Source organism: Ictidomys tridecemlineatus, chromosome 7, assembly GCF_052094955.1.
Source record: "Ictidomys tridecemlineatus isolate mIctTri1 chromosome 7, mIctTri1.hap1, whole genome shotgun sequence".
NCBI classification, from domain to species: domain Eukaryota; kingdom Metazoa; phylum Chordata; class Mammalia; order Rodentia; family Sciuridae; genus Ictidomys; species Ictidomys tridecemlineatus.
The window spans coordinates 154,374,992-154,396,572 of NC_135483.1; the positions used below are offsets into that span (position 1 = coordinate 154,374,992).

The 21,581-nt window shown below is 34.1% G+C and overlaps 1 protein-coding gene across 14 annotated transcripts in view; it reads left to right on the forward strand.

Annotated features, from left to right (window-relative positions):
- Gulp1 (GULP PTB domain containing engulfment adaptor 1) overlaps nucleotides 1-21,581 on the forward strand; it is a 270,215-nt gene that overhangs the window by 18,451 nt on the left and 230,183 nt on the right. For 2 of the 14 annotated variants that reach the window (XM_078017716.1, XM_078017712.1), the window contains exon 2: nucleotides 7,013-7,061. The exons of the other annotated variants lie outside the window; for them this stretch is intronic. The gene's annotated coding sequence lies outside the window, so the exon portion shown is untranslated. The remainder of the gene's footprint in view (nucleotides 1-7,012; nucleotides 7,062-21,581) is intronic. 14 annotated transcript variants of the gene reach the window in all.

Below are 21,581 nucleotides of genomic sequence, written 5' to 3' on the forward strand. Positions count from 1 at the left end.
GTGCCCTTTGGGAGGTAAATCAATTATAAGCTTCTTCTCTTTCTTAAGCTGTAACTCAGCACAGCTAAAAACTACATGCAAGATTCTTGAGGGATTAAAAACATCATATCTAATACATATAGCATAGTGGCTGGCATTTTGCAGGTGGTCAAAAAATGGTAGCTGGTTTTATTATATAAAGTATAATTTTCATAATTATATTTAAATATATACTGTTTCCCTCATGATTAAAATATGCTTTTTTATCAAAATGACTTTCTGATGATAAATACAAGTGGAACAACTTCAATATACTAATCTACATTATTTGTTATTTATATAAGATAAAAAATTAGAGGGATATAGAATTTTTATCTGTTTTGACCATCTCGATCAAATAAAAAGTTATACATTTTCAAAAAATATTCACACTAGTTTAAAACATTGCATACATTTAACTGGTATGGGAATTGAACCACTGAGCTATATTCCCAGCCCTTTTTAAAAATTTTTATTTTGAGACAGGTTTGCCCTAGTGGCTGAGGCTGGCTTGGAACTTGCAGTCCCCCTGCCCCAGCCTCATAAGCTGATGGGATTACTGACATGTGCCATTGATCTTGTTATAATTTTTAAAAAATAAATTAAATATGGTAGAAAGATTTTTAATATAAAATTATTAATATAAATCAAAGTAAGAAACCCTATTTTTAAAATTATATAGGAGAAGACTATTAAGTTTTTTACCTATACGAATCTACACTTTTTTCTCAGTTATATACTGTTGAAACATATTTAAGAATACTGAAGTTTAGCATAAGAAAAAAAAAAGTTAGTCTTCCTGGCTGTTTTGATGACATTTAAATGTTTTTCAATTGTAATTGTGATCATGTGCTACACACTCGTTTGTCATTGGATTTCTCTTTTTTTTCACATAATAAGCCATGATGTTCAGCTGTAGATTTAGGTCTCTGTACTGGTATGAGGGTAGGAAGAACTTGAGAGCAGAATCCTGTGTATTTCAGGATTTCAAATTCAGGGTGCAATTAAAAATACGTGTTGAATGTTGTGGATTGATTGAATCTACACAGAAAATTAGTAACCAGAGAGACATAAATCATTTGGCTATGGCTTCTGTCAAAACCATGAGCCAGGTGATTTTTCACCAGTAGACAGCTGATTATCTGAGCCCCCAGAAAAGATGAGTACATTATAAACTGGGTGTCACCTGTGCCCGTTGTGACCCTTTGCTTTGTCAATCATAGACCTCTCAAGATTTGGTTTATTTTCCATCCAATAGCTGGGTGCATGATTACCAGAGGCCTAAAATATAGATTCTTTAGGTCATTATTTCCTGTTTGCATGCATTAGCATCCACATGTGTGTGGACTCAGCTAATTTTGATTATGGGAAAAAGCTGTAACTGAGTTCATTCCTGACATCCAAATAGACATTAAAGTAAATTAGACCTCATGGACAGAATTTTTGTTTTAGGTTTGGTATTTAAAATGCATTATTTCCATCAAGGGCTCAGGGAAAACTGCATTTTTGTATTGTATATTTGCACAGGAAAACTATTTATCAGAAAAGTCTTTAATACACTAATTCTCATTATTATAATGAAAACCTTGCACAAATTAGTTTCTATCCTCTAAAATTTTTAAAACAAATCCTCCCTGGTTAAACTTTGAAAGACAAAAATATATTGTCAGAAAGAGAGGGGGGGAGGGAGGGGAGAGAGAGAGAGGGAGAGGGAGGGAGAGGGAGGGAGGGAGGGAAGGAGAGAGAGAGAGAGAGAGAGAGAGAGAGAGAGAGAGAGAGAGAGAGAGAGGAACACATTCATAAAGTGGAAAGCCACTGGAAGTTTGTTTTACTTTTTTTTTTTTTTTATCTATCCCGTATATCTTATGTACTAAATTTTTGCAAGAAAAGATGAAGTGAAGCTTGTGGTCTGCAGGATGTTAAAGAATGCCCAAGATGAATTGTTTGAAGACTGAGATACTGATCAACCCAGGCCCCTTAGCAAATGTTCCCATAGTGAGAAGTCTTGCACCCTGCTCCATCACTGACCCTGTAAGGGATCTTTGCTTAGGAAATTCAGAGATACTCAGCCTCTTCAGAATTGTTTTCTTGAATGTGAAATGAAGATAATGATATGAATTTTGTATGCATTGCTGAGAAGTATAAAAGCTAGCATCTACAGTGACATCCATAAATTTTCATGTAGTTGCCCCTCATGTGTGCCCTCTCTTGGCCTCAAGGTTATTAGAGTTCATGCTGTCTCTGTTGTATTTGGGAGGCATGTAGCATCAGATTTCCTCGAGTCCTTCCTTTATTAGACCACATGAAGCTTCTGAAAATCATCGAAGAGTTAATGTTTCTATCCTTACACTGTTGTTTTTGAAATTGTTCCTCTTCACAGTCTGAATCCAGTGGTATTTTTCTTTTCAATCCTGTTTTTTTTTTTTGAATAATTAAAAAAAAACCCACATTTTCTCTGTGTTAAGAGGAAATCTTTGTTATCTTGAAATTCCTTGTCAATACAAGAAATAAAGCTTCTGACAATGAATCAAGATTGATTATGCATCAATGATGCCCTGTTACTGAATCTATTTGGAGAAGAGCTGAACAGCTGTGTGTCATCACGGCTGCTGTAGAAGAGTGTCCCATAGCTTATCTGTTGCTTGAGTCGTTGCATAGAAAAGATGTACAAATTCCAACTGGCGTAATTGAAGTTTAAATGGGTAATTAAACTTTATTCTTATATACCAGCTACTGCACTATATTCCAAAGTACCCTTAATGGGAGAGAAACATGGATAGACATGCTTAATCTGCCTGTTGAACGTGGGGTTCCTTTGAAATATTAAATTCATGGCCCTTTACTCCATGAAGTCTGTTTTAAAGTCAAATTGTTATATTTTCATTACAATACAGCAATGCCAATCTTCTAGGACAATTAAGTATTAATCCTGCCACTTCACATACTCCTCAGCTTGATGTTGTATTTCCCTAAGTGGACATGTTAGAGTTCTGTTAGAGTTCTCTGGCTGTGACCTGTAGGGACCAATCAAGATTTTTAAGCAGCATAAGAGCAAAATAAAAGGAGAAAATTTGCCATTACAAAACCTTTGGGAAAGACAGAGGGAAGACTTATGGGAATAAAGACATAGATCTAAGGAAGGAAATATTAAAATAATACGTAATTAGAGATGAGGAAGACCTGAATTTAAGAAGACCAATTTAAGAGATATCAATGAGATGGAAGATAAATGAATTGGTGTAATGTTTAATTTTTAGAACTTGTTGGTTGATTGGATGCTTGTATTTCAAGGACAAGAAATGGGGAGGATTATATGTTGATTATAGACCTACGATGGACTAGATTATGGTAAAACTCACCAAGACATTAAGATGGAGAACATAATTAAAAGGAAAAGCTAAGGATTTTTGAGTTTGAAATGTTTGGGGAACACTCAGGGGAAGATGCCCTATGATATGCCTTTTGGAAACAGAGGGGGCTCCTGGGATGGAGGTGAAGATCTAGGAGTAATCAAAAAGGAGGTGATTGTTAGTGCCATGAGTTCAGATCCTGTAGAACACTGGTATTTAAGGGGAAATGGAATCTTAGAAGCCAGCAATATACACCGAGAGGAAAATCCGAACCAAAAGTCTCTATGCCCTTTTCTTACCCTTCTTAGGAAGAGGTGATCAAAATCTATGTTATTGCTATTTAACAGGGAATGGAAAAGATAAGACTGACTTGAAAAATATTTTGAAAGAACCATTCTGTGTTAAAGACCAAATTGTACCTAATATTCATCAAATATTTCTAGAATGGACTGGCTCAGCTGGCCAGAGCTTCATGTTCATTTTTTGGTTGTGGTTTTCCATGTTTACACAGCTCTGTTTCAGAAAATGAATACATATTTCATAGGCTTAGTAAAATGAACTTCAGTCCTTGGTCAAATGATGAGAAATTATAGGCTTCCCTCTGTTGAGGTTTCAATGTGGTGTCTGTCCCCCAAAAGCTCATGTGTCAGACAATGCAAGAAAGTTTGGAGAAGACATGATTGGGTTATAGCCTTAACCTAATCAGTGAATTGATCCTTGATGGGATTCACTGAGTGATAATTACAGGCAGATGGGGTGTGGCTGGAGGAAGTCGTTCGCTGGGGGTGTGGCTATTGAGTATATATTTTGTATCTGGAGTGTGGAGTCTCTCTCTCTGCTTTCTGATTGTCATGTGAGCTGCTTCTCTCTGTCACACTCTTGTGCCATGATGTTCAGCCTCACCTTGTGTCCTAAGAAATAGCGCCTGCTGTCTGTGGACTGAGACCTCTTAAACCATGAGCCCTCAGATAAACTTTTCCTCCTCTACAATTGTGCTGATTGGCTCTTTTAGTCACAGCTGTGAAAGAGCTGGGTGGAAACACCCTCTGTTATGCCTGATTTTCCAAGGCAATATCTGCATTGTTTCTACAAAGCTCGTTTTAAAGGTAAAAAATCTGAGTTATGGAGTTGCCTCTTTTTGTTTGTGACCTCAGGATGAGGGTTGCTGATCCTGATATCATTTTGAATTTGACCAATCATTAAAAATAAGTAGAAATCCCTAGAACTAAATATGACAAGCATTATTTAATATAAAATTATAGTAATAGTTTTAGAAAAAATGTCATTATTTTACAATGAAAATTATTAATATATAATTTTAGTTCATTAAAAGCATTATACATTATAAATATATACACATTTGTGTTGTTCATTTATTAATCCATGCATATCTTAAGTGTGGTTGATGTTAAACATTTTTTTTTCTTAAACTTTCTTTTGACTTAATATTTCTGATAGAAAAGTGAGCATTGAGGGAAATACAGCACTTATGTAGATGTCTAAGTTCACCTGTGTTGATGTCTTCTCAGACAGCTCCTTCAATGTAATTCAAAATTAGCATACCTAGATTTGTTATTGTTTCTGTCAAGGCATGTCTTTGCTTTTCTTTAAGAAACAAGGACTTTAAAGTATAGCTAAGGCTTTTTTTTCTTTTAAATTTTCATAATAAGGAACATGAAACAGAAGAAATGCATATGAAAGAATTATTATAAATTAATTTGATGAAATATCATTCCTGGATTTAGTGCTAACATGACATCTTCCAGCATTTTCTGGAAAGTTGTTTTTAGTGCATTTTTAGTTATGGACTTTCTTGAATCTTTTGTGTTGTTCTTGCCACCCAGCTTGACAACCTTCATCAGGACACTTCATCTGTCTATATAAAATGGTTTTGGGGATAGATGAAGAAACCTCTGAACAAGAATCCCTCAATAAACTAGCATAGTAAAGTAGGAGAATATCTTTGTTCTTGAGAAGCATTTTTTTTTTACCTTGAGATATTAGAGTCAAACTTTTTCCTGTATAGTTTTTCTCCAGTTGTTATTCTGTGCATGTGTGGGGAGCATGTCCTATATCTTTTCTAAAAAAAATTTATTTTTTAGTTGTAGTTGAACACAATACCTTTATGTGGTATTAAGGATTGAACCCAGGACCTTGCAGGTGCTAGGAGAGCACTCTACTGCTGAGCCACAACCCCAGCTAAGCATGTCCTATATCTTTATTCTCTTCCTCTCTATTTGTCATGACTTATTAAGTTTTCTGCATATTCTACAACCTCTTCCTGCCTCTCTCTGGTTGATGCCACAAGATAAGATAATATACTCCAGTAAAACTTAGTTTGTGGAACATCCAGCACCTTTGTAAATCATTTTATCTGGAGTTTCCGTTTGCTTTTTGAAAAACTGTAGAACATTATTCAAATTTTACTATAAATAATTGAAATATTTAATACTTCTTGAGTGTTTGCAATGTCTCAGGGCCTTTATCAGCACTTTTTCCAGCCCCAGTGTTTTTTCCATGTATTAAGTCATTTAAACCCTCACAACAAACCTATGAGCTATTTTATTATCTCTTTTCTTCACAAAAGGTTTTGGGGCACAGAAAGTAGTTTACACTGTGTTTGGTTGCCAGTCCCATTTAACTTTCTTTATTAATTAAATGCCCTCATGCTGTTGTTTCAGATTTTTAGTGTTTTTTTCTTTTTTTTTTTTTAATCTTCTTTCCCCCAGTACTCAGTATACCAGTTGGTGTGGAACATTTGAGTGTGAAGGGTTCTTGGGTCAATGAATGAAAAAATATGCATGTAAGAAACACTACCAATAAGAAGCAAGATGTGAATAAACTTCTATGGAAGATAATAAGAAAAAAGTTGTACTGATACTGATTACCATTTAGGGGAAAATATAGAGAAACTGCCACAACATAAGATCCACTGTTTGGAAAAAAAAAAAAAAGAAAAGAAAAAAGAAAAGAAATCCTATGTACTGCTCTTAATTGAAAATATAGCTCTCCTTTTAATTTGTGTGCCAGATACAATGGAGGGAAGGAGAAAGAATCTTTTACAACTTCAATTTTTGTTTTTTAAATGCAGATAAGACAGGCTTGCGGATTTAGTATCAAGAAACTTCTAGTATAATGAAAGAAGTATAACTTGTCTAGCTAGCAGCCAGCTTCTCTGTGACCTTTGACACTTTTTTGGCTTTTTGCCCAATAGGTTTTTTCTTTTTGTTTTTCAACAAAATTTTCATACTAAAATTGCAGCACTCACTGCAGCAGGGTTTTTTTTCCATTTTAGTGTCCTGTGTCCTGCTTTATGTCACTTCTCTACACAAATTCTTCCTATGGCTCATTTTACAGAGAAGCAATAATTACCTACAAAGTCCCACATGGTGACGTCAGTGAACACAGTCCATGTACTGCCCTGAGTGCACATCCCCAGTGGTACATGTAGCTGATTTCTTTGTCTTTTTCTCTTTTCTCAGAAATCACCACCATATTTAAAATCATACCACCATCTATTCTGTTTCAGTTTTCTCAGTGGTGCTCATCATCTAATGTACTAAGCAATGTAATTATTTATTGTGCTTTTATGTCTTGCCCACTAGAATGGAAGACACACAGATCAGGAATTTGTTTTTTCCTAGGGACCCAAGACCTAAACAGTGTCTGATACAACAGGAATTCACATATTTGGTGAGTAAGCGAAGAAACAAAGACTTTAAAATCTGGTTTAGAATGATGCCTCACCCAAGATGCTTGTTTTAAAAAATGCTGTGGGAAGAGCTGTTTGAATTATGCAGATGTCAGATAACAAATTGGGGTAGGGGCACACCTGTACATTGCAGTTTATTACCTAAGTGCCAATACTTGGAAAAAATCAACTTTTCAGGTCAGAGACACTAGCAGAAAATAAAGCAAGCTCTGCAGCGTGACCTGCAGTGGCCTTGCATGACTGGCACAATATATTTTATATATTGATAACCTCTCTACCTCATCTCATTCCCTGTGAAGGCATGATATAAGTTTTCATTGCCTGTTTTTTTTTCCTATAGTTATTTAGGATGATGCATATGTACAGACTTAGGTAAGGGCTTCATTCCTAAGAACATGGTCTTTTCAGACTGAACTGGAATTATCTGCTTAATGAAATAAAAAAATACATTTAAAAAATATTTTGGAAGTAAAATGCTGTTAATGTAATCTAGACAGGGGGTCTTTTGATGATTTGAGGAGCAAATTCTATGAATTGGTGATAGCTGAAAGAAATATATTTAGCATAACTTACTAATAATTTGTTTTACATGTTTTGTCTGTTGGAGTAATTGCTTAGACTTATTTTTTTCTATCTCTTACATTTTTTATTTCAAGCTTATTTTTCCACATTAGGGTGCCACCTGTCAAATGTTTTTTGTGTTGCAAAATGCCACTTGTTATTACAGTATGAGAAGGAGTACACATGTTTTTGATTCATTTGTTGGTGTCATATTAATAGATAACACTCCTTGGAAAGTTGGGAAGGACACAGATTTTATTTAAAATATGTAATACTATATGCCTAATCATATATGACTTAAGCGCACAATATATTTTATAACAATGTGTCTATTCACCATATATTTAAAATATGCTATTAACTATATTAATAGGCTTATGTTATTCTTTTCTCTATTGTAGTATGTGCATACTTCATGGAAAATGATACTAGCTGGAACAAGACTCTTTTTTCCTAAGAATAAAATTAATTCTGTTCGGACATTGAGTTTATGATTGAGCTTTTTCATTTCCAATTTTTCATTGTTCATTTTTTATACCTTGGGAAGCTAATCTTTAGTATCAGCCAGAATTTTACTTGGCTATTTATTGAAAATTACCTTAGTTAATGAGTGAGAGAATTTTATGTTACCTGCCTAATTTTAGTTGGGTGAAATAACTGAATTTCTTCTAGTTTTTTTTTTTTTTGTCCTATGAATGACATGTTAATAAATGAAGAAAATCAATTAAAATCTACCAAAGTGTAATTATTCCTTATCAGAATTTTAAAAAAAGCAGAATGGAAAAAACTCAAATAATTAATTGTTCATTGACTATTTCTGTATGTTACATAAGAATATATATGAATTAGAGTAATTCACATGAAAGTTGTAAACATGTATGGAATTTATTTTAGAGTTTGTGTAAATATTTCATAAATGTTAGGATAATTTCTAAACTCTTCACAATGTCCTAAATGTCCTAATATATCAGTTGATTAATCTTCAGACAGGCATCAAAATAAGTGTCAATAAAATCCTAGTCATAGCAATGATTGCAGATAATATTCATTTGTTGTTTTCTTTTGGTAAACTCCATGTATAAAGATACAGTTCAGTATTTCATTTAACATGTGGGTGATATTTATTTTGTATAAAAATTGATCTATGAAGTAAATTCTATAAGATTTCATTATCTAGCATGATTCATCTTGGGAATATGACTAAAGCTGTTATTGCAATACTTAAACAATTTTTATCTCATAAAACCAGATATTTGTATTATATGTTAATAGGCTATAGCAGAATTTTTGCATTCTGCCTTTGGAAAAACCTATTCTTTGCAAAAATCAAAGTTATTACACATGAATACATCCCCATTATAAAGTTTTAGTCCCTTATAAGTCAGAGCAAATATGAATGTTTTTCTTCATGACTCCCTCGCACACAGGTTTCTTAGAGATAACCAGTGTTAATACTTTAGTGTACATTTTCCAACATAAAATTCTAACTATTTCCAAACATGGAAAACAATAAATTAGGTTTTTAAAAAGTTAAAAATGGGATCAAAATGCATATTTTTTTATCTTGTGTTGGAGGAGATCAACATTCTTTGGAATTAAAGAGATTTGCTTGTACAACTGAAGATCATTTTTTTTATTGGGTCAAATCTACCCAAGTAGTTACTACTGCTGCCCAGAGTTGGTCTCCCCACTTAACTCTAGTATTTTCTTTGCACAGAACTTCTGAGGAATGAGAAATGTGTCCACAAGAGTGTAAAATAATTGTGTAAAATCAGTTTGTTTATCAAGCCAGAAATGTAGCTTAAAAACATTAGAAATCAGTTTTCTTTGATAGATTTTGCAAACTTTGCCCACATACTTTTTGTATGTTTGTACAGGATGATCTGGTATTGTATTTCTCATATTAACTATAGAGCAAATACTTAATATCATTTAGATTTTTCTTTTATTGACTCTGATCTCTTTTTTATCTTGTCCTCCATCTTATTTGACTTACTGTACCCTTCCTTTTTTTTTTTTTTCCTGTCTTCAAGCCTCACATTTTCTATATGTTTTGTGGTGTGAGTTTAGCCCAGAGTTTCTCATCATCAGCAGTATCCACATTTTGGACCATGTGATTCTTTGTTGTTGAAGGAGATGTCTTGTACATTGAAGGGTGTTTTGTAACACCCACTAAATGCCAGCACAATGTCCCCAGTTGTGACCATGAAAAAATAGGCAGCTATTCCTGAACCAGTTCATAACATGTTTTGAAGTGTGATTAACCTTGTCATTAAGTACATTATTATACCTTCAATCCACATATATGTGTGACATAGACTTAGAAACATATTTGCTGATGAAGTCTTATCCTTTATGAATATCTATAACTCAAAATTGCAAAAATCAGATCTTTTTCCTTATGTCTGACAGAAGTTCATTCATTACTTTATCTTGTGGTCATTTAAAAAAAATACATGTGTTTAGACCAATGCAAAGCAGCATGTAAACATGTTTTTCATTTGTTAAAAAACAAAAGAAGTGGAACTTACACAATAGATGCTGCACCATGAAGTCTGATATATATGGGTTTTTCCCACATATAATACCCCAACATTTATTCTCTAATATCTGGATGTGAGTAATCTTCAATTTAAATGGAAAACACATAAATTAAAATTTTATTATTTTATCTAAAATTTGCAAAATTCAGATTTCTTTCATAAGAAAATTTCTTTAATTATGCAAACCCTATCTTACTTAGGAAATATTTACTGATAACATTTAATTTTGAAATATAAAATTTTGGCATTCTTCTCCCCATGTAACAACAATACTGTCCTTCACAATGAAATTTAGGCTACTTCAAAAAATGTTTCCTGTATTTTTATACTTAATGTTCTTATTTCCGTCCTTAGTATATATTCATGTTTAATGAATTTCCTGTTGACTTTAAAAGAAATTTCTATTATGGACTATTTTAAAAGAATTACCTATCCCAAGCTTTCCCCACCATGTAGTTAAATCACTTCCTTTTCAGAACTAACATGCAACTCTGTTTGATGTGAAATCTGAATGCAAAAGTCAAGTGTTGCATTCATTTTAATATGTTGATTTACTCTGTTCTCAGCACACTAATACTTAATTAAGTAATTTCTAATTTTCTTTCTTAATTTTTATTTTTAACTAATTAAGCCTGTTTCCAAAGATTTAAAAAATGGCAAATCCAATACAAAGATGAAGTGCCTTTTTTGTTTTCAAACCAATGTAAATTATGTTCTAGATATCAATATTATATTTAATACTAATACTAATCCTAGCTAAAGTAATAGATCTAATTTACTGTAAACTGGAGAGCAAGCAAAAAATTACTAAAATGTAATGTTTTGATAACATCTATACCACTAAGTTTAGTGATTCTAAAACCTATGTGTCATATCATGCTAAAGGGTTTTTTTATGTTTAGTCTTTCTTGGATCATAGAAAATATCTGAGTGTTACTTGTGATATTCAAGTAAACATTTTTAAAGCTTAAATATATTTAAGGGAGAAATATGTCATGGTCTTGTATTTTGTTTTTGAGTATCCTTTAAAGTGAACAGTAAAGGAAAAAGGGTGACAGAGTTAAAAGGTTATTTAGGAATCACTTACAGTCATATAAAGTACTGTCTTCCACTGCATTGAAGAACAAATTTGTGCATTATAAAACTGATTTGCAGAGGCTTCAGATTTTAAGTAGGACTTTTCCAGAACGTGACTAAAAGTTATTCTGCTTCATTATTTTCAAATTTTATACACAGTGATCTCTTTTCAATATCAGTCATCCTAGACCGTAACAGTATAATAAGTGATGGCTTAGAACTCTTTTTTGGGGATGGGGAGGAGTTTGGCATTGGCTCTTGGGTGGGATTCTGGAGGAAGTGACATTGTGACCTCTGCATTCTGCTCAATTCTTATGGCATAAACTTCAGTCATAGCTTACTTCAAGGAGAGAGTTTTAGCTGATTACAGCTTGTTTAATTCTTGATCTCCTCAGGAATGCCGTTATAAGCAGTTTGTAACATGTGTCTGGGGATAATATTCCGGGTGCTTTATGATAATCCAAATTCAAAGCTATTCTTTTACCTGGTATTTCTGTAGCTATTGCTCAGTTTCTCACAGCACTGCAATCCTTTTGTTATTTCAGCTGCTTCATGGAGTTTTATTCTGGAAATGCATATGGACTAAAGTTTCTTAGGCTACCATCACTTAGTTCTTTGTCGTAAAGGTCACATTTATTTAAAATTGTAGACTTGATGGCTGAGAGGTACCTTAGAGCCAGCCAATTTCCATTCCCACTACTTCCCTGGCCCTCGTTTTGGCCTTCAATACCTCTTGTCTGGTTACTTGAAATTCTTTCTTGACTTTTCTCCCAGCTTTTGCTGTGTTCTCACTCTCATTCATTGCCTCTCTGGTGGTGTTTCATCCTGGCCCAAGCCTTCATGATCCCACCTTCTGTAGAGACCCCTTAATCCCGACTCCCTGTTTCCTTCACCATTTGCCCTGTCCTTCTGTTGGCATGACTCTGGCACTCTACACCAACTGGGTCATTGTACCCTTACAAGATTTTACCTTTGCTTTTGCTGTTTTCTCTTTTGCTTTTTTTCATAAACTAATATGAATTCATTTGTAAGTGGCTGCGCTCCCTTCCAGGTTCAACTTCCATTTGCCTCTCCCCTTAAATGAAGCTTCTCTTTTAATCTCTACAAACAAGAGTAATATCTCACTTTTTTCCTGAATCACTGTTGTGTTTCTTGTGATTTTATTTTGCGTTTTATGGCCAGATGGCCGTCTTAGCTTGGAGGAAGTCATGAGCTATAAAGTCAGGTGTTATCGGCTTTCTGATCTGTTCCTTTGCCCCAAACAAGGCCAACGTCCTGGTATGAATTCTTTCCTATTCAGGAGACTTTAGTGCTCACATTGGAAAGTTGCACTTGGAAGTAACCAATTTTTGGAAAGATAAATAACTGCTTTTTTTATGAAAGAGTGTTATTTTAATATTTATTCAAACAATATCCTGAAGAATCTCGATGTTTTTTCCACCTGCAGAGAAATCACTTCCTTCTCAAAATCCCTACTCCTTTAAGGAATTTGTGTGTGGGAATTGCAGGAAAATGTACCACTGAAGAGAAATCTGAAGATCCTGTGTGTGTGTGTGTATATGTGTGTGTGTGTGTGTGTGTGTGTGTCTGTGCCTGCACATGTGCATGTGTGTACAAAGTTGGGGGGAAAAGAAGTCTGCTTTTACTCTCACTGATATCTTATTTTTTAAAGTTTGTATTTACTAATAGTCATTTAGGGTTAGCTGGGGTCACTCCTGAATCGTAACATGAGTTTCTAATTTTTGAGGGGGAAATTGCTCTTATGACATGGGAAAATTGTCAGGCATCCCAGTCTCTTTCTTTCCTGTGACATACCTTCTATGCAGAAAGTTACCAGACAGGAAAAACAAAAACAAAAATAGACTCTGCTAAAGCATTTATAATAATTGAGTCATAAAATTATCCTCCTGAAAATAATAATGTTACTTTTATATCTTTCCTGTCTTTTCAGTAGAACTTTGTAACAGGCATAACATCACAAAATTTAGTGCCAGGTATATTTATCTTAAATTTAGTTCAAAGAATTAATGACAGGAATAGAAAAATAAGGATTTAATTTAAGACAACCTTTAGGAAGGCCCTCAGTCTGGACCCTCATGTTACAATGGCCCAGAGTGTCTGGGATGATGCTCAGCATTTTTTTTTTTTTTTTTTTTTTTTTTGCATTTACGCAGGACTAAATGAGTAAATGACTGAATGTTAATATTCTTAACTAAATTTGTAAAGAGTCTCTGATACCCCTAACTTGTTTTCAAGGGAGCATTCTGAAACCTATCCCTTAATGATAAGTGCTTAGTGAACATATAAAGTGCCAACACAATTTTCAGGGCTTCCTCTTCCAGATGAATTCAAATGACACATGAGAATTTTTCTCTTCCTTATAGATGCCAAAGTCAAATTTTTAGCACATTGAATATAGTGAGTAAAGAACTCTTAGGTTTATAATTGAGCTTAATTATTTCAGCAATTTAAATTTTGATTCCTTTTAGGAAAGGTTGACCCATTTTTAAACTACTGAAATCTGCGTGGAGAAATTTTTATTAATCTGTATTTCCCAAAACTCTCTGCAGACATTTGGACATCTTTTCATAATATTGAAGCATGTTCTCTAACTTGGCATTCAAGATGAATTCTAGATAGGGCAGAGAGGTTGGAGGGGAATGGAAGGGGCATGGGGTTAGAAATGATGGTGGAATGTAATGGTCATTATTATCCAAAGTACATGTATGAAGACATAAATTGGTGTGAATATACTTTGTATACAACCAGAGATATGAACAATTGTGCTCTATAAGTGTAATAAGAATTGTAATACATTCTGCTATCATATATAAATAAAAAATTAATTAAAAAATATGAGGCATTCATATTTGCCAGAAATATATGAGACCATGGTAGTACTTGGTAGTCCTCTTGGAGAGGGCAATGTAATCCCTGTTTGTATTTCAGACTGGCACCTGTGAATATAATGGAGTCATTAAAAAGAGAACAAATTATAATTTAGCTATTATTACTTCAAGTCTTATTCATTCTTGTGTTATGTCTGGTTAACTAGAATTATTTTAAGTTTGAGTCTCTTTGTTGTTTTTGTCAGAGATTCATATTTGTTCATATGAGTCATATAAAATAAAACCCTCAGTTTTGTAGACTGACCCAGTATTTTTCATGGACTATAACTAAGATTTTGAGTTTTCCTCCTGAAAAATACAATAGCAATTATTACAGTAAGCTTTCTTGAATTTTAAGGGGACAGAATACTAGAAAGTTTACTTGTTTTTCACTTTATTTTATGGAATTTTTTGACAGCTTTCTTTTTATAACTTTATTTGGAAATAATTGTATCACTAGCATAAATTTGCTAGTAGGATATTATTTACCTACATTAACCTAATGTTTAGATCTTACCTCATTTACTCTATTATTTTTTTCTCTCAATGTGTGTGCATGTGTAAGTAATATATTTTTAATTATGTATGTAGGTATGCATATACATGTGTATATGTGTATATTTCCCCCCCATATGAGGGTATCTTTTTTTCCTGGTAAGCCTTCTTATCTTCTTTGTTTCTAGATGTCCATATTTCTGATTTAAGTAAGACATTTTATTTTGAATTGGGTGGCGATAAAAGAACATTCAGGTAAATTTACTTTTCTATTCTTTGTAATTTTTATCTTAGTGGCAATTATTTGTTAATTTCTATGATCCCCAAAAACTTATGTGATGCTGCAGCCAGTATATTCTCAAGCTTCTCTTGGTTCTTTATCCTGTCTACCTTTGAGGTATTTTGTCTAAGAAGGTAGGGGATAAACAGAAGTGTGGAGTATGGAGAGAGTGGTAATCTCTCTCCATAGGGGTAGAACTACCAGCTAACCTTGACGCTTGACATGTGGACACCAGTTTTATGCTGAAGATGGATTTTAGTCTGAGAATTGTATACTGTACCCGGCTCAACTCACCACAATCCTTGATTTCCGGATCTATGACTAATGCTTTTTCTAAGCTAATGCTTTATTTTCCCACTCCTTTCATTGTGATCTTAGATGCCTTGTTCTGGATGACAAAATAGTGCAGTAGCCGTATATGCTCTGTATGATAAAATACAGCTCCAGAAGGGCTGTGTTTTCCTTTTGTAGCAGTTTTCTATCACACTAGAGTGGGTTTTTAATACATGCTGACTGATTTAAAGATGAGGCACTCCACTAAACTGTTGTGCTTCATTTTTGTTAGCCTGTTTCTTAAATCTGTGAAATCAGCAAGGCAGTGTCATAGCTCATCTGAAGAAATTTTTGAGGTTTTCTAAACTTTTGCTGTATGTATTGAGTGCAAATCTAATATGTCATTAAATATACTATCTGTATATTCTTTAAGAGTTTAATGATACTTTAATAAATGAATGTTTTATTAATTCATGCATGTATTATTAAATGCTCAATACTTTATATTATACTAACTTTTCACTAAAATCTTGAAAAAATAAATGAAATTACTCTTTTTTTATAGATTGAAAAAATGAGAGAGATTGAAATAGTTTGCCTTTTAGATAATAAGATCTTCATTATTGCATTGATGTGGGAATGAAGATTTATGACTTAAAAGGTACATTCTGGTACATAGTAGCCCCTAAATAAATGAAAGCCTTATTGGTATTGTTCCTATTATTCTTATCAGCATCTCACCTAGTGAGTGGTATAGATGAGGTTCTGTCCAATCTGAATCTAAAGTCTGTGTTGATTATATTTGATGATTATATTATTTTTGAAATATAGAGTGAATGCTTGATGTAGTTTGATTCATTCTCCTTCTGTAGCAGTGTTCTAAATGATTGCAAAGAAGCTAGATATTAATGACCTTCTGGAGTAAGTTTCTGTCATTGGCTTTAGCTTCCAAGGCAATCCTGTAGTTATTAGGGCTGACACTGTGTTTCATGCTGATGACACTGTTCCTAGAAGCTCTCCAACAGATGGTGGCCTTTGCGTATACTCAGCAGAGTTCCCCTGGCCTGTGCTGCTGATTCAGCAGAATTCAGCCCATAAACAATCTGCCTGTGTAAGGCATTAGTGTGCAGTGGAGAGACTTATCTGGAAAACCAGGAAAGGAAAAAAAAAAAAAAGATTGTTATTAAAATGGGTGGAGGGCTCTAACTGAACTCTGTTCTCTGTGTGGTGCTTTGTGTCAGATTTAAAAACCATATGGTCAAAAAGCTATTTTACTGTAGGGCCAGTTAGCAAATAGCTCAGTGTCAGGTTCCAGATAAAGCACACATTTATGTTTTGCATTGAGACCATTTTTATCAGAGGGTGCAGTGTTTTACAAGGCCCATGTGAGGGCAAGGTGCCTAGTGTACAGAACATGCAGTTGATGAATACCCTAAGGAATAATAGGGAGATGAGATTCCTGTGCTCACAGAGGACTCTTTGTTAGAAATTTTCATTATTTGGATAGCATTATTTGAACCTAGTAATAGATGAATAAGGTTATACTCTGCTGTTATTATAAAACTTGAAATCATTTATTTGTAACATGTGGGAACTATTTCTTTGGAAGAAAAGAGAGGTATGTTTATTTTTCATGTTTCCATGGACTAGTCAGAGGATGAAACTTTCAGTGACAGGACTGAGATAGCAGATGAGATTTACTAGAAACTAATGGACCTTAGCTGCAGGGCCCTTTACCTTCTCAGGTTGTGTCCAAGTCCCTAGGCCTTGTTTACATGATCATGGGTAAACTTGCAGTTAAGATGTTATAAACATAATCAAGTAAAGATTGTGGTCCTTTTGTATTCTTTCTCCCCTCTCTGTTAGATTTCCCTAAATACAAAGTGGTATTAGAGTGGCCATGAACAATGTTAGAATCTAGCTAACGGGGAGCTGAACTGGTGGATGCATTGGGTTTAGGAAGATAAAGTCGTGTGAACCATATGAAGCATTAATTTTGGAAGTTGTAAATGATTGAACATCACCAATTCCATATAGTTAGTCTTAATATTTATTCTGTTTGAAGTTACTTCACTGGATATGTAAGCTTTTTCTATGGTTCTGATAAAGCAATGTCCCCACAAACTTTACTACTGCTTCCTAATGAGCCTTTGTATCCAGATCCATCAGTTGAAGTATGTAATCAGAGGTCATTTAGTGACATGCATGCATCTGAGAGCACCTGGAATCGGAGGCACCTGTGTAGACAGGAATCTTTACTGACCCCAATATAGGAAGAATTGAATTATCTTCAATTTGATAGAAGATTGTATAACATATTTGAAATATGAAGACATAAGGGAGTATGAGACAAAAGAAAACAAAACATCAAAAAAGGAAAAAAATGTATAGAAACATGTTAATAATTATATGAAAATGTATACAGTTATCCTGAATTCTATGAAGTTTTTAATAATTATCAAATTAATTAAATTTGTACTGGTTTGAAATTTATTTTCATAAAGGTCTCCTCTACCCTCACTATATAAAATTAAAAATTTGTATTACCTGGATGGACTCCTAAACTGAAACATTTGGAATGGGGTCTCCATAGCACATAGATTTCTCCGAGGAACTCAAAGATTATTTCTTAAATTAGAGAGCAATTATACTAACGTGTCTTACTTCCTTTCAGAAGAAAAGATTTGTAACTGGATGAAAATACACACTACTGCTTTTAGAGTCTATGAAATTGTGCTTCTGTGGTTAAGATTAGTGTAAATTTCAAAAACCTCACATAACTTGAACTATTTACTTCCATCTCTTTTTATCTTCTCTCAGTCTTATTTATTGTCATCCTTCTAGGAAAATGAAGACAGAGATCTCCAAGGAATAAGATTATTCTCTTCATGAAATGGGAGTGGGTGTGAAGGATCTTTTCTAGGGATAAATCCAGAGTTGTCTTCTGTTTCTCCTAAAGATACGTTATGCTAATTGCTCTTTTCCCTTTCCTGTTGGGGTGGTGTAGAAGGTGCTAATAGAATGAGCAAGTATATTACTTGCTAATAGGTTCTCACCAAGATGAGTTCCTCAATTTTCACAAGTAAAACAGAGGTTTGCCCTTCTGGTCTGTTGTTTTATCTTTTCCTTTAATTGTGCCCACTTCAGGGTAGTCTGGAAAGCTCAAACAAAAGAAGTAATGCATTTGTGATTGCTACATATAAAGTGATTCCCCCAAATGTCTTAATACTTTTAGATAGAAATCCAGGAAATCAGAAGTCCTCCTAATGCCTGTTCCTCAAAGAGTTTTTCTGTAATGAATTCTTGCCAGATGAAGTACCCTATGAGAGATCTGGCTTGATTTATTTATGGTGAATGCAGGTATATAGATGGATATTTAAACATTTAATACTCCCTTACCTCTTGGGATGTAGCATATATATTACTTTCTTTTCCATTTTTTAAAATTGGAAATATCTGGGCTGTATGTCAAACATGAATCAATTCACAAATCACCTGCTGGCTTACCCTGAGTTGTTGGAGTTTTTCTCAAAGAAATATGGTTTATACTGTATGTTAAAAAAATAATTTAGTGGAAAATCACTATCATATAAGATTGATTCATTTAACAAATATTGTTTGAGTGCCTAATGTGTGCCAGTTCTGTGTTAGGTGATAGGGAGATCACTGCACACAAGTAGACACAAGCCCATGTGCTCAGGGTACAAACAATCTCGTGGCAGAAACAAGCAAATAAACAAGGTAACATAAGATGCCAGATAACAATATGGGCTATGGAAAAGAAATTCACTATGTATGAAAGATAGGGAGAAATGGAATGAGGTGCTGTTCTCCCCCTCTCCATCCTACTCTCTACCTTAGCAAGGAAACCATTATGAATTATATTGATAGGTCTTCTGGGGAAGATCTGAGGGAGAGAGAAGTATGAACTTAGGGTACTCATTCTTTAAGGTCTGTTCTCTAGCAGGTGCTTCAGGCTGCCTGTTGCCCTCTTCCAATCACCATTAGTTTTCTCAAGGTAGCCTTCCCTATTGGATCTTTCTCTGGTTTCTAATATGTTTCTTCCCTCATATTCCTTAAGGACTGGTGGTGGCAGTATCCCTGGTATTACTGTCTCTTAGGTTCCCTTTTAGTTTTATGGCATCTTTTCCACTCCCTGATAGTCTTTCATAATTCTCTTCACCAATGAGCCCAGTTTTAAGTGGAACATCCATTGGCTAGGACCCTGACTGATATAGATGCTACTCTAGGTATATATTCCCATGGTAGTTTGGCATAATCAGTGGTGTGCAAAGGGGGTGAGGAAAAAAGCCAAGGAGATATGTGGGGAGAGAACTTTCTGCAGAGAAAAACAGCAGCTTTTTTTTTTTTTTTTCATGGAGTTTTGGATGCACTGCCCGATGGACTGGGTGGCTGGAATGAAGTAAGCAAGTAGGAGAGTAGTAGGGATTTAAGTCATATAGGTCCAGAAGAATGAAGTGGGAGGAGCTAAAGTACCTTTCTGGGGCATATACTTAGTGTGAGAGTGCAAGTTGGTAAACGTATAATGTGTCAGTCGGACTACTGCTTGGAGAATATCTGTATGGCAGCAAAGGTGGAAGACGATGGTGATTGTAGCAGTAAAGATAGTGAAGAGTGATTGGATATATTTTTGCAAAGGGGACAAGATTTGCTGATGTATATAGAATGTTAACAGAGAAATCTAGAATTATGTCAACCGTAGCAACTGATAGGAGGACAAGCATTAAAGGAAGAGAACCTGTGTAGTGGAACCTGTTTGTAATTTCAGTTACTCAGGAGCCTGAGGCAGTAGGATGTCAAGTTCAAGGCCAAACTCTGCAATTTAGCAAGACCCTGTCTCAAAATAAAAAATAAAAAGAGTTGGGGATGTAGCTCAGTGGTTCAGTGGTAGAGCATCCCTGAGTTCAATCCTCTGTACAAACAAAACAAAACCAAAACAAACAAAAACATTGGGGGAAGAGTTTGGAAGAGATTAGGAATTTGACTTTGGACCTGCTAAGTTTGATATTCATTGAATAGGCAGTTCAGAAGAAATGTCTAGGCTAGAGATATAATTCAACATGTAGATGGTATTTAAAGTTACAGAACTTACTGAAATGACTTAGGCTGTTGAATCTCAAACTCTTTAGTTGGATATTTGTAAAAAGAATGTTTTTTGTTAAACATATGGTTGATAAATTAAGTCAGTCTTTAAAAATAGCATTAATAAGATGTGTCAGATTTTATAAAAAATAAAAAACTACAATATTCCATCATTAATGTATTTATAGCATAAGGATCTGTAAATGTACATATCCACTAAAATACTGACATGTCTATGTAAACTCTATCTATCTATATATATACACACACTTTACACACACACACACACATATATAAAAATGTAAAGTATGTATAGCACAAGATATATGTTTAAAAATATTATTTTCCTTTTTGGAAGGCATCTTTATTTAAAATGTCAGAAAGTAAGAGTAATCACTGATTTTCCTGCCAAACAGAATTAAATTATAACTCTGAGAACATAAGGGGCATTATTGTAGCTATCCTTGAAATGTCAATCTACTTTTTAAATGCAGTTATGTCAAGCTGTTTGTTTACAATGTGGTACATTTATTATATGAAACTTTCTCATATTTGGACTTTCTTTGATTCTCTAACTTTTTAGGATTTTGATTCAAAAGCAATTTGTAATATTAAAGGAATCTTTATTACCCAAGTACCAGATTAGGTGTCCAAGTGTAGATTTCTAAGATAGTTATTTTGTCACTAACTAACCATGTGAATTTATAGCACACTTCTCTGGGCTTCCTCTTCTTAGTTTGAAAATGAAAAGTTAAATTTGATATCTGGTATTTACATAGTTCCAGAGACCCTGTCCCTTAGCCTGGTCACAGTGGGCCAGGAATGCCAAAGCTGTCGGGTCCTTTCACTCTGTTCCAAGACAATTTGACCACAGAATGATTAGTTAAAAACCCTTTAAAAAAAAGCAAAAATAAAGACAAACAAACAAAAAGCCCAGTTTATTGCTAATCTTTTCTAGAAAAAAGATTTCAATTAATTAAGGTTTTGGTTGGCTCTGAGAACTGCCTTACCAATAAACTACTCCCTAAAAACAAATCCAGCCAGTTTCATAATTCTTCTTCCAGGTAACACTTCTTTTTTTTTTTTTTTGTCTCCGAAATATAATTTAGCCTTAGCCTTCTTTAATTATACAGTCTTACGATTCTACAGCTGAGTTAGACCCTAGAAATGATCTCCTTGGTCCCCTTTCTTGATACAAAACGACTACCACATCCCTGAGACTAGTTATTCAAGATCTATTTGCAGAGGCCAGAGTCTCTTCAGCTGCAATGATAACACATT